The sequence below is a fragment of the Conger conger genome, chromosome 9 (assembly GCF_963514075.1).
Source record: "Conger conger chromosome 9, fConCon1.1, whole genome shotgun sequence".
Classification (NCBI taxonomy): domain Eukaryota; kingdom Metazoa; phylum Chordata; class Actinopteri; order Anguilliformes; family Congridae; genus Conger; species Conger conger.
In genome coordinates, this window is record NC_083768.1 from 21,536,117 (window position 1) to 21,543,646 (window position 7,530).

The window sequence follows — 7,530 nt, forward strand, 5'->3', positions numbered from 1 at the left end:
ATCCCAAACCCCAGTTCAATTGAGTACAGTTATGTAGGTAGAACACAAAAATAAATGTGAAATAAAAATATACGTATTGTTTTAACAGCGGTCACTAGGGCTACATACATACATCATATTTCAACGCATCTCTTTATCCATTCTGTAATATCAAAGGTGGTTTCCTCCCATATCCTAGTGTAGAGGCCTTGGCGTTAATTGTGTGTGTTTCTGAGTGTGCAAATACTTATGTATGTCTATTCACAAGAGACTGGGTTGTGAGCATGCTTCACTGTTTGCATTTAGAAAGAAGAATGTAAGACAATACACAACTGAGATGCAGGTACTAGAACATGGCATGAAGGTGGAACTGGTTTGGTCATTTCATCCAAGCAGGTCCTCTACATTGCCACCTGCCGGCTGTGACACAGGAGAGCCAGAGTGCCCCAACCTCACCCCCCACCTCTCCCCCCAAGGAAGTGCACCGCTGATAAGAGGGGCTTTGATTACTGCAGTAAAGGCGTTTAAAAGCTCCGGAGATGATAGAGTAGCTGCTGACAGGTTCGATGGTGAGCGAAAGGAAAAATAATAAGGCTCGCCTGCCAAATTCCCCCATTTTCGCTCTCTTTCACTCTCTCTCTCTTTCTTTCACTCTCTCTCTTTCTCGCTCTCTCTGTTTCTATCAGTTCTTGCTGCCAGAAAACGGAAAAACATTTTGCCATCCAATCACGGCCGCGAAGAAAGAGAGGGAGAAGGAGAGATGGAGCAAAGAGACGGAAAGCGTGAAGAAGAGAATGTGCGAAATGTGATTGCAGATGCAGAGGCAGGAAAATTGAAAAAAAAAAAGAAAATGAGAAAGAGATTGGGGAAAGAGAGAGAGAAAAGGAGGAGACAGGCAGATGTGTGCAGCGGCGTAACGAGACACAGACGACCGGGTCACATGTGTTTGGAGAGAGAGAGGGGCGATTGATGTTCCTGATATCGGCCCTGACGGGGCACACGTGACTTTGCGGATTCGGAGGCTATTTTTACCAAACGTTTCTGGGACAGACCCTGGCACACACGTGTTTGTGCATGTGCCTGAGCGTAGGTCCATGCATGTGCGTGCGCACGTGTGTGTTTGAGAGAACACCTGGTTCTCATTGGTCGTGGTAAGCAGCTGTGTACAGTCTGGCACACCTGCCCACTCCGCCTGACACAGCCACCTCTCTCTCTCTGTAGAATATCCGGGTGCTGGCCTCCTGAACCCTTCGCCTCCAACAAAAGCCCGGTTGCGGCCTGCAGACATGCTATAGGTATCGAGGGAGGTATGGGGAAATGCCTGTCGATGAGCCTAAGCATGCATAAACAGTTACGTTTGGTCCATGTGAATAAACAACTGAGCAGGCATGGCTCCGATTGGTTGTACAAATACTTTACTCTCTTGTGCCCCTAGTGGTACAATGATGAACAGCTACATGAGGTGGTCATTAATTTGCCCAGCCAGACAGATGCTCAGTCAGTTAGTCAAGACCATCAGGTCTCCCCTTCCTGGCCCTCCTCTTCCCCTCCCCTCTGCTCAGGCCAGTAAAAGAACAGAAGCCAGTTTGTAATGTAATGTCAGATTGGCTTTGTTCCTCCTACCAACCAAAACACAGGCCCTTCTAAAGAACAGCCAGCAAAACTACTCCCCACAAACACAAACATCTACTCTACCAACACAAACCTATGCAAACACTTAACCTCACTCCCCAGAACACCCACACACTAACACACACACACACACACACACACACCTATACACGTAGAGTACACATGCATACCCACAAACCAACATCCACCAGCACACACACACACACACTCACACACAAACCCACACTCATGTAAATTCACCCATCAAAACACATTAACACTCAGACAGTCACCATTCCATTCTGTCTTGGTCATGGTCTGGTCACTATGGAGAAATGTGACAGGGCAGGCGGCCAGTCAGAACTGGCAGGATGTTCACTATCCCTCATTTCGATTGTATTTGTACACAGTCTCTCCCATGCATTCTAATGGGCAACATCAGCCAGGCGGCGCGCTGATTGTAATGACGGCACGGGCCGACGCGCTGTTTCCGATAGACAAAACCAAAATATTTAGTGGCACTGTTTTTCCGACGGCTGCTGGAGCATAGAGTGGGTTCGAGCCAAGTGCGATGGCCAGGCACAACAGCACAGAACCATTTTGTCTCATAGCACCAAGTTCCTGGATTTATTTTCCCTCGGCATGAAAAAACAGGAACAAAGCGTTACGGATCAGGGCGTCTGTTCCTGGAAGGTAAGCCGGTCGGGGCGTTCGCTTTTCCCCGGGAATGAGTGGCATTCTTGTTCATTTCCTGTTTCAGCCACACACCAAATGTAAGAATTATGCAGGCTACCAAAAGGCTGAGGAACAACTGATACACGGTTAACAGGTAGTATTTGAGTAGGATTACAGGGGAAATACACAGACACACCGCACAGAAGCACACACACACACACACACACACCAGTGTATTCAGACACACAGACAGACACAAAACTGTATTCAGTGATGATAAGAAATTAATGTGTCCTGTGTAAATCCATTCAAGCATGAGGAAATGAAGTAAATCAGCTTGACCATATATAAAACTAATTTCTACAACACATACATCACCATCAATTCAACTTTAAACCCTGCGTACAAATCAATGTCTGTTGTGTGGCCTTAAACGACAACTACTGTTGTCAGCATTTGAAATTCTGACCCCTAGTGGACTGAAGTGGAGATGCCTGACCAGTCCAGCCGAGTCCAGGAGCACTCAAATGATGGACATGTTCCCTAAACATTAACTCCAGCAATGTAATTATATTTAGACAGAGAGACCTGTGAAGAACGTTCATGAGATTTGACAGCTGTGCTGGGATTGAGTGATTGCCATAAAGCCACAACTCTACCAGGCTAAATAAAGGGAACATTTTCAGATACACCAGTGGCGACAATTGAAATTTATAAAAGAGACAAATGATATATTGCTTGGTGTCCTCGCTGATAAAATTCCTTCAGATTACAGTGAAGGTTTTAGGTGCATGGTATTTTTTTGTGGATTACTTGTAAGTGTTGCCCATGGTAACAGGATTTACAACCACTGAAGGTGTTATGAAGGAATAAGAGGGAATCTTTTCTCAAGAGGAAAAGCCACCAGTTATCTCCAAAAAATATCTGGTGGAAACCTCTATTTGTCTGGTCTCTCTGATTGAGCGTTATAGATATTATCTTTGTATTGCTAGAAGGGGACTATTGTGCACAGGCCTTGTAGTAAACCGTACAGTGAAAAAAGCTCCGGTTTCATTACATCAGTATTTCAGCTTCTCGGTTGTAAACAACCACACCAGCACGTTTGCATGTCTAACCGTACCTCCACAATTTCAGGCCCAAAAACTTCTCTGCTCGGCAAAAAAAAAACGAGACTCTTGTTTTTAAAGTCTCCCTTGCATACACACTGTTTCAGCACTCTATGTCTTATAACCCAGATTCAGTGGTAAAAAATCTGCACCCAAAATCAACAGCAGCGGTGGTCTGGGGTTTCTCAGTGGGCTTGACCAGAGCATGCGCGCTGGCTGTGATCTGGGTCTGGATGTGAAAAGCGTCGCCCGGTCGGCTGGGAGTCAGCAGAACACAATAAAAGCGCGAGAGCGGTGTGGGACCGGGCCTATAAAAGCAGGCAGCACGGTAACGGCGCGTTGAAGGGCCCACGGCGACGCTTACGGCATGGTCTCGCAATTACCCTCTCCCCCTGCCAGGGGAGCTGGCTTCGCACTCAGCCTGAACGGTTGGCGAGTGCGTGCGTGTGTGTGTTTCAGTGGCTGTAACTGGGTGACAGGACTTCCTAAATTAGTAGATGTATGGGAGAGAGAGAGAGAGCCTGAGGTACAGAAAGGGCGTCAGAGAGAGAGGCTGAGGGTGAGAGGGCAACAGAGAGAGAAAGAGAGAAAGAGAGAGAGAGAGAGAGAGAGAGAGAGAGGTTGAGGGAAAGAGGCTGAGGAATAGGGAGAGAAATAGTTGCAAAGAATAATAGAGATAGAGAGAGGTTGAGGGAAAGAGGCTGATGAAGAGGGAGATAAATGGTTGCAGTGAATAACAGAGAGAGAGAGAGGCTGAGGAAGACAGTGGGAAATGGTTGCAGAGAATAACAGAGAAAGAGGGGCTTGTGGACAGAGGAAGAGAGTGTGAGGGAGAGCAAGAGGGAGAGAGGCACAGAGAGAGACGTCTATCTCAGACAGTCTCACATTCCCAGCAGCAATTTTCCCTCCGCTGATATTAAGGCAAGTAGCTAAGTGGCGACATGAGAATCCCGCCCCGTGTTTTGGACCCCTTCCAAACATTGTGTGTGTCCCTCTCAGACGTGTGAGGAGCGGACTCTCTCTGGCACTCGCCCCATTCCCGCTGGCCTCAGTGTGTGCGCGCATCTCGGACTATCGGAATCGCTTTCAGGTACTTGCATAGTGAGGTCATAGCAAAAATCCACACACGAGACGACTCTTGCGCAAACCCTACCCGCAAAGCAATTGTGTCCAGGTGCCAAATGTTTTTGAAAGACTGCTCTTTCCCTGGCGGGGTCTGTTTCATGACTGCAGAAGCCGAATGCTGCCGTTCAGCTCAGACCAGAAAAAATGTATTATTGAATTCCACTCCTCAGCCCTCGTATTGGAGAATGCTATTACCAACACACAAAAAATCTCTGTGTGGCGCAAAGTCTGCCCTGCCTTTCAGAACCGCAATATGTGGTGAAAGATAGCTTGGAATAAGTGTGCGTGTGTGTGTGCGCTCACATGTGTGGGTTACTCAAGTTGCGGAGATGTGATGTAGATGGCTAGCCTGTAGAAAACTCAGGGTGTCCTTCCAGCAAGTCATACTTTTCCCTTGTCCCGGTAAACAAATACGAATCCAAGTGCGAGGGGCCACTGACATTGAGACTTATTGCTACTAAGTTCCTTGCTACATTCTGAGATGACATTTCGTGACAAAGCCGTATATGCATGGAAGCACACGACTGAACAAAAACCTGAAAAAAAATGATAACCTGAAACTCCGGGCAAGGACGAGCAGACGAGCAAAGGGGGTAACATTCTTCTCCCTGTTTCCTGATGACAGCACCTGAGGACACAAGGTCCTGATGAGACGTCTGTTATTTCATATCTTTTTAACTTTTTCACAAGCAAAAGAAGAAGACTGCACCTGCTGGATGCTTAAAACACACCTCCCCCAGGGAAGACGGGCAGGAGAGTTTTGGCAGCGGCAGAAAGATCTAGCGATGTGATCCCCCGCTCGCCTAATGGGTAGCTGGAGTTATGTAACTATCCTGAGGAATTCACTTGTCCTTATCCCCCAAAAGAGCTCTGTATCTTCCTCCTTACTACCTTATCTGCAGGCTAAAAGCAAACCTCGGTTCGCCCTAGAACAAGCTGAATTTGAATCTGAAGAGGAGAAACCTGCTAAAATGAAAATTAAAAATAAATTGAGGATGAATGTTGCACAGAAAGCTGCGTAAAACCCGATGCACCATAATCAATACCATCTTCCCCTTGACAGAGGATCCGCTTGAGAGACAAACTGAGGGGCTAAGCCCCACACCAGACTCCGAGAGGCGAACGGACCGAGAAACAGAACCGTGGCTGTTGCAGAAATAAAACAAAAGTTTGACAGGAAATGCGCTGCAAAAAGGCTGCATTTTGTTTTTAATCTCCTAAGAATTATTCCCTGCCTAGAATTATCATGCCAGTAAGAATTATGCAGGTCTCATGACCGAGAAATAAATGCGTTTGTTTTTTCCATCCCCTTCTCTGTTGCCTTTGGCTTGTGTTTGCTGGCTTAGAGCAACATGTGATATTAGGAAAAATATAAATGACATGAATGCAGATAAAAGAACATAGTGAGGAATGAAAAGGAGTCTGACAGACTTCTTACCTTCTCCTGCGGAATGAAGAAGAATGCAATAATATATATTTAAGGATCAATATATATTATTTTCAGGCAGGTTTCTTCCACACTGTTTCCTCCCCTTCAGATGTTCATGTCCCCAGAAATTAAGGAAATTGCCTTGTAATTTAGATGAAATAAAACAATATCTGCATAAGGAAAAGTAAAGCTCTATTTCTTTTTTCAGGACTGGCTAAGGCTCAATTCTTTTAGTTTGTTTTTGTCTCGGATTAAAATGTAGTCCATGTGCTTTTTCTTTTTTTTGTCTTGCTGAGCAGGGACAATAAGTTCTTTAGTGCTGTCTCCAAGCGGACTACAAGTAGATTTGAGACGCACCTTCTGAATCCCTCAGCTCTCTCACTCACAGGCAGAAAGTAGGAGGGAGAGAGAGAGAGGGAGAGAGAAGGAAACAGAGAGCAAGAGGGAGAGAGGCAGAGAGAGGAAGAGAGAGAGCAACTCTGAGAGACAGGGTGCTGAGCTTGGCTGGGCTGCAAATGTGTGGTATCCAGTGGGAGAGAGGCTCTTTTACAGGGGGGTTTTACAGGGGGCCAAACACCTCTGAGGTCTAATCCCCCCCACTTTCACCCACTCCCTCTCTCACTTGCGCTCCTTTTTTTGAATGAGTTCCAAGACAGGATTGTTTCTTGGGTTCCCTTATTACAAAAGGCGAGTGTATCCAGCAATGGTGAATTAGGTAGGAGGGGGCGTGGAGCACGGGGCGGGGAGGAGGGGAGGCTACTGAACGTTTCGGCTGCTTGCACCCCCAATTGCTCCAGCCTCCCAGCATCCTACTGCACTATTAACAACAAAAACAAAACAAACACGCAAACACACACACAAGCAAGCAAATATACTAACAAATCTTTCCCAGGAACCTGCTGCCTGAAGAACATGGAGACTGTTGGCACCACAAATGCCTTCCAGATTGAACTTTTCTTGGGCATTCCTCTACTGGCATTTTTTTATATAGTCACTGCACACACACATGCACAATACACACACACTTCCTGTAAGTACTCAGAGCTGCAATTCCATGTTTCTTCTTTCTTATTGTATTACATGATGGGTAGTCAATTGTAGTCCAAGCACAATTGAGATACCTCAGTAGTTATTTGCTCTATGCTAATCATCACTTCTTTGGAAATTATGCAGATGGCAATGTCCTCAAGGTAATCCAAATCAGAGGCTTTATTTTGGGTCATCTGAATTCTGCAGGATTTCATCACTGCATGAAGCATGGCTCAGGCTTTTTATAGATTTACAGTTGCATGAGATACAGATGAGAGATTCCACTCCTAAGAGGAGGGGATACTGGTCAGAGTCACTGCAGAGATTGGTATGCAGTCGTATAAAGGACACAATAATGTTAAAATGAAACATGTGATGTTGATATGGTAATATGCAAGGCTGAGGCTTCATGATAGGAGGAGCTACTGTTGCCAATCACTGACGAGACCCAATCAGAGGACATGGCTGTGCATGCAAAATGAGAGCTGAACGGGCCAGCCCCAGCTGACGAATGAAATTACAGCCCTCATTGGGGCGATGAATCCTTTGCCACGTCCCTTTCGTAACCCGAGGGCC

The 7,530-nt window shown here is 46.2% G+C and overlaps 1 protein-coding gene across 1 annotated transcript in view; it reads right to left on the reverse strand.

Annotated features, from left to right (window-relative positions):
• Nucleotides 1–6,425, reverse strand: part of col8a2 (collagen, type VIII, alpha 2) — a 56,258-nt gene extending 49,833 nt beyond the window's left edge. The window contains exon 1 of the mRNA XM_061256247.1: nt 5,935–6,425. The gene's annotated coding sequence lies outside the window, so the exon portion shown is untranslated. The remainder of the gene's footprint in view (nt 1–5,934) is intronic.
• Nucleotides 6,426–7,530: the final 1,105 nt, after the last annotated feature.